This window comes from Polyodon spathula, chromosome 25, assembly GCF_017654505.1.
Source record: "Polyodon spathula isolate WHYD16114869_AA chromosome 25, ASM1765450v1, whole genome shotgun sequence".
Lineage (NCBI taxonomy): Eukaryota > Metazoa > Chordata > Actinopteri > Acipenseriformes > Polyodontidae > Polyodon > Polyodon spathula.
The window spans coordinates 16209476-16216350 of record NC_054558.1 but is presented as its reverse complement, the minus strand read 5'-3'; positions in this window follow the sequence as shown (position 1 = coordinate 16216350).

The following is a 6875-nucleotide window of genomic DNA, read 5'->3' as shown; positions in this document are numbered from 1 at the left end:
GGCACATGATTCTGTGAAGTCGTGCTGGATCCTGGGGACGAGCAACGTTAAACTCTCTGAGGTATCTGCTCTCTAAATATATTGCCATTTTTGTTCTAATAATTTCTGTTTCGCAACTGTATTTTGGACTGCTGTATTGAGATGACAACATGGTAAATCATATTTGTTTTGGTTTCAATCCAGATTTTGTTTTGCATCAAGCCTTCAACTGGTTTCAGAATAGTTGTTAGTTTGAAGCATGGTTAGAGCAATGGGTCCCATGAAACACACTTTATTTTAGTTCACTGTATCCAAATGGTGGTTTTCACACTGAAAAGGCAATATAATATTCATGGCTATGGTATATACCCACCACTTTACATTAAGGCCATTTGAAATGCAAAACAAAAAACTTGCTTTTATACCTCAAGGGCATTTTCTTATTGAACAGAGGACTGAAGCCATTTGCTCACCGGGTATCTCATGTAAAGGTAATCGTCACTTCATTTCAGATAAGGTCGGGAAATCTGCTGCTGGCGAAAATAATCAATTTTTTTTTTATGAAATGTAAGAACTGGCAGTCAAAATGACTGACAAATTAAGCTTCTGTCAGTAGCAAATGGGATGCAAAAGATAGAAAGCTTGGCTGATAAAGGCAGTCAGCTGGCTATGTGGGGTTTACAAGCTTGCTTTAGAAAGAAAATCATTAGTCATTAAGTAACAGTCTGGCCTTCAAACCCGTTATCTTAAACTCCTCCGTCTGGTTGCCTAGGAAACCAGTTCAATCACTTGCATCTCCAGTGCTACAAAGATATCTTGCATGTTGGAAGTCTTTCGAGTTGAACATGAAAATGTTTCTTTAATTGCCAAATGTCAATCAAAAACAACTACTGTACAAACTTGCTGATGTCCCTCCGGTGTAAGGTCTAGTTGAAATTGTAACAAGACCCTCATCTGTAATGGTTCACCAAACTAATCAAACCAGTCATTGATTGGGATTGTAGCTAGGGCTATTGTTCCTTACCTTTCACTAGCACTAAATCCACTGTCTGTAATGAGAAAATAACATGTCAGTCTGTCTAATTAGAAGGTACAATTGTCAAGAAGGCCCTTTTTTATCCCAAGTTGGCTGACATATGTATTGATAGTTAAACATGTCTGTCAGTAAGATACATCCCCTGCCACGGCTGTAAATTTGAAATGAGTTTGAAGTTGATCATGACACATGTCCTGAATATAGAGGAATAAGAAACAGCAATGAAGAGTTTAATGCAAATGGAATAAGACTTGGATGTCAATAGGTAAGCCAATGAGGAATCTGTATTAAAATGATTGATTTACACTATATGGAATAACTTTTCCCTAGATGCATGTGCAAATGGAAGCATGGCATAGACAGAAGGAGACATCCATATATCCCCATAATAAATAACTTAGACTAAATGATATTGCTCCCAATAACTGCTAAATGATGATAATAACAACAATAATAATAAAAGTAAAGTGTGACAGATGGATTGCTTTCAGTAGAACCCCGTCGACAGTGATTGTATCACCTGTGCACATAATATTTGACAATTGTATGTCACATTGTAGTTAAAACTATGGGGGGGTGGGGGGGGGGTGGAATGGCATATCTGAGCTGAGATTTGAAGATCCATGGACAACAGTCAGGGTTTTTTGTCAGCTTGTCCATCCCAAAATTATAACCCGAAGGATCTTAAAATCTCATCTTAACGTCATGTAATTTTTCCAATATTAAAGTCAAGTTACTTATTAGAATGCTGCAGAAAACAACAGACACACACATGAATTGTCTATGACAGGTATATTTTCATAATTCTTTGCTGGACAGCATCCCTTTCCAGTTAAAAATCCACTTGATACACGATGTACCGTTTGGTTTTCTTCATTGAAACTGCCCAACAGGTGTTGGATAGTGTATGCCATCCGTCCAGCAAACATAGAGGACACAGTGGCCAAATAGTGTGTCAGTGAATGTTAACCAGACCATCCATGAAAGAGTTATAGACAGTCCTATACTATAGATTACAAACCTGTAATGTTAAACAAGTCTGTCAGTAACATACACCCCCTCCCAACCAAGGCTGTGGATCAGAGCTATTGGCATGATGACACATTGATCAACAGCCTGTAAAGAATAGTATAGAATACACATTCTGAATTGCTTAATAGGTGCTATTTCATTCCCATACCAGAATGAGCAATCTGCCTGTGAACGTAATAGCAGCTGCTGACTAATTCCTCTTGTTAAGAATCACTTTGGACAAGTTCAGCCAAAACTTTGTGAAGGTAAAATTACAGCTGTTGCCTATCTAGTGCTCTCAAACATGTTAAGAACAGCTGGTACACCAGAGTGTAACCAATAACTGATCCCCCTGCAACAATCATGGGTGTAACAAGCAGCGCATGTGTGCAAAGTGATATTTGTAACTGATGTATTTAATTCCCTAGGGTTGTGTTGCAGGGGGAAAGGCAATGCCGTGTTGTAAGTCACCAAGATGTAATGACTGAAACAGAAAAATGATATCCAAAGTGAATCTAAGCAACAAGAATACAACAGTCAAGGCACCTGCAGTCGCGCAGTTGAGCCGGAATGTGCCGGAACACAGTTCTGATACTATTTTCTTTAGACAACTCAGACATCAGCATTCTGCCACTGACAGACATGTAAAATAAAGCATTCTTTCAAGATGGAGAAAGACACTTCACGGAAATACTTGTAGAAACGTGATCAATGAATTGCCTATTATACGTGTTACTAGAAGTTCAGTACAAATAAAAGGTAAATTCGTATAATAATTCTTGTTTAAGAAAATCTGTATTTTAGTGGTGTTCCAGGGGCCTTCCCACTTACTACCACTAGGTAACTTATATTTATATACCCATACAAAGGTAAGACAGCAGACGTTCTTTCAAACAATCGGTTTCACCTGCTGTGCTTCACAGCATCACATCACAGAGAAAACCAATTCATGACGTCAGGCGTAGCATAGAAAGTTTTTACCATGCTACATTGTTTAGTCTTTATAGCAGTATGGCTGACCTGCGTTGAAACAAACAACCAAACTCCAAAGTCAATTCACAATAGTGACATCCACCTACCTTAGCCATTTAACAATAGCCTCTTAAATTGACCTTTTCCCCCCGCTTGTCAATAAAAATGACAAAGTAAATAAAGGTTGGTCTTGAATAGAAAATATCTATAGCATTTAATAGTTACAGGACTGCAGTTCTTTGAGAGAGTCTAGCTATTCACCTTTGCTTTCCACTGCCTTATATTGCAGGGAATGTTTGTACAGAATGATAGTTGAATTCTCTTCCCAAGGACATGTGTGGCTCTCTTGTTTTAATTCAGTACACAAGACACTTCTGCCAACGCTTATTGTCAATGTTTTCGCTCATGTAAACCTCAAGTCGTTGTTGCATTGACAGTCACTATAGAAACACAAATTGTTTCGTATTGCATGGTGACAATAGCTTTTAACTTTTATTAGGCTTCTCAGTCGTTTCAACGCATATTCCAGTGGACATAAAACAGCCCACTAGCTGTCAAAGAAGAATGCTTTAAGCTTTTAAATTCAAGCAAAGCCTTCTTAATGTACCAGTTTGTGTGAGCATGGGTGTTGGGCTGGAAAGTAGGAGCAGCGGTAGGGGTTTTTGAGAAACTGCTACTTTGTGTGTGAAGTTTATGAACTGTGGCGTACACTGGCGGTGGTGTGTATCCACGTATAGTAATTGTAGCTCATATGTTGCTGCTGCTACATTCTTAGCCCAGCACCGCCTCTGCCTGTGGTGAGAGGGATAGGGGGAGATCTAGAATGGCTCTGATGTGATTATTTAGCCTGTAAAATGACAATCCATTTCCATTCTTTGCTAGCTGTGAGAATGGGATTATTTAGTCAATGGAACATGTGCCCAATGCTGGGTATCTGAACTCCCCAGGAGGTGAGATTGAGGACTGACTAGGTTTTGTTTAGTTGGAGCACCGAGTTATATTTATTTAAATACATTTCCTCAACCACATTTCCAGTTCACCACTGCAATTAACTCTGGGTTGTTTTATTCTACTTAGGTGTCCTTCAGTGCTTTTATAACCTGTGAGGGTGATATATTAACTAGTATGTTTAGCTGGTAACTAATATGCCTTTGTTTTTACGAAACCCTGGAAACCAGATCCATTTGATATATTTTATAAATGCGAAACGCATATTTTATCTTGTAAATAAACATTGAACTTGTATGGTTAATGCATTGCTCCTTCCCAATAAAAGAACAGGTGCTATTAAACTAGGGCAAAATTGAGAAATATTACATTTGAGTTGCTCTTTTTTTTTTTAATAAAGCTGGCGCAGTCTGATTACTGCACAGCGTGATGATGGCTTAGGTTGAGTAGTTGCGTCGGTTGTAGCTGCGCACACCCCTATACTGGTTTGGCTTTGTTATCCCGCCAGCGTTACATTAAGAAAAGCAGCTCAACCATGACCTTCAAACTATCAAAACTTTTATCAATGCATCTAGAATTAAAAGGAGGCACAGAGGTGTAAAATATTAAAGGGCTAATTACATTAATATATTTACTATCCCCTTTCCCTTTTATTATAGTTCTCTGTGCAGGTGTCATATCTTGAGTTACAATGATTTTGTGTGGCCTGATTTCGAAGTTTTCCAGAACTTCTAATTTCTCTTGCACTTCCTCATTTCGGTTATTGGTGCAGACACTATCTCCATGGCTACCAGTAGCCTCTTTTGACCCTTAGCAGTAGCGTCTTCTGTCAGTTATTCCTGTAGCTGATCTAACAGGTACACAACAGAGGGCAGTAAATTTGATTGTAGAATTGTTGATGTATAAATTAATGCATTCCTCAGTATTACTAAAACAAACAAGAAGTAAAAAAAAATGCACAAGATCCATTTTCAAAGTGGCTTCAGTGAGAGGTCAAGCACATTGTAAATCTTAATGTTTTTCCAGTTTTAAATTTAAAACCCCATTTATTTTACAAATCTAGTATCAAACATCTAAGTCATGCTATTCCAGTACAGGTCTCAAGCACCCTCACGTTGTTTGTTTCTCATTTTTGTACATCACTGTTCAATTTCCCTCGCAAAGACTAAATAAAATAAAAACTAATAAATAACTAGCAAACTGCAGCATTGCCTGCAGTGACAACTTGGTGGATATTAATATTGTAACATGCTTTTAATACAGATAACAGACTGTACCATGTTGTGCTGCAATAGAAATTATACATGTACCATTGTGTCAAAATATGGAAATGTTCCAACTGTGGTATCATTCTACCAATAGTGTACTCTACTGTAGCTGTGCTTGAGCGCCCATTGCCACTGCAGTGCCACTGAAGAGCATTTGATTTAGGTAGGTATTATTTCGTTACTTTGCTGCCCTCTTCTGACTTGAATTGGACACCACAATACAGCCAGTATATTCCAGGCCAAAAAAAATAAACAAAATGAAATCCAGTCATCTGTTTTGCCCTCTCAAGTGTGTGAAATTATTGATACCAAGAAAATCCATGACTGCGCACCAAAACCACTGCATGTAAAGGTACACTTAAATATTGACCAATGATGTGCCTCCACATACTTCCAGTCTGAGACTATTAACATGTGCTGCAGAATTCAATTTACCCACAGAAACTGTCTTGCGTTTGTAATTAATGTGATTTAAATAATTAATACGTTTGTATTCGACTAGTCTCCTATCTGGTGCTAGCAAATAGCAAAACAACAGTCGTATGAACCGACAGACTGCTTTCCCAGAGAAGGCACATTATTTAAACCATGTTGGAAGGTCCTTTTTTATGACAGTAAATAAGCATTTCTCCACAAACAGTAATGTGAAACTCCGAAGTGCGACACAAATGCACGCGTCTCCGGTATGATTAGTACAAGAAATACATGTTTTAATTGTTGTGCTGGTCGAGGCTGTGGGTCAGTCCCTTCACGTCATGGAACAGATTGGGAGCCACTGCAGATGTGTGTTGCAGGCGATTTCCATTTTCATTTCAATCGGCTCACAAATGAATGGCGCGTTTCATTCTACTCAGAAAATAAGCTTGCCCTTTTTCTCATGCTATGTGACCTACAGAAATGAGTTCTGCTAGACAGAATTTTCAATTTGGCCAAGCCGGGCACATTCATAACACCAGATGCAGACTGCCACATTGGAGTAAATAGAGTCAAATTACATTTTCTCATATATATATATATATATATATATATATATATATATATATATATATATATATATATATATATATAAATACACACACACACACACACGCATTGCTGTGCAAAAGTCTTAGACATGTTGTATTTTTCTACTCTGATGCATTATGAGCATCAACAATTCACTCAAAGCCTCCACTAGTGTTTTATACTATTATAACAACCTTGACTTGCATAAAGAAGAAAAGACATTGAGTGAAATAGCTTGCATCACTCGATTTAAGGTGTGGTATCCAAAGCATAATCACAAAGTACATACAGAATGGCAAAAGGCACAGGTGTCTTTGTCCATCAAATCAACAGTACGAAGGTCACTCTTGAAATCGGGACTTAGTCAAATGTGTTGCAGTAAAAATACCTCCGTTAACAAAGGGGAACGAGACTAAAACATGCACAAGAACACAGAAATTGGACTATGGTCAAAGGTGCCAGTTCTGTCGTCCAATTTTTTAAAACAACTCAAACACCTAGAAGCTAAACGCTTTGGCGCATTCAAATAGCAATCGCTGTTTTTCCTATGACTGTCGTATTTTCAATAACCTTACGATGTACATCATTGAAGTATCTGAAAGGAGCTTCGATAATTACTCTTGCCCAACAACTTAAAACACATTACCGCTAAAATA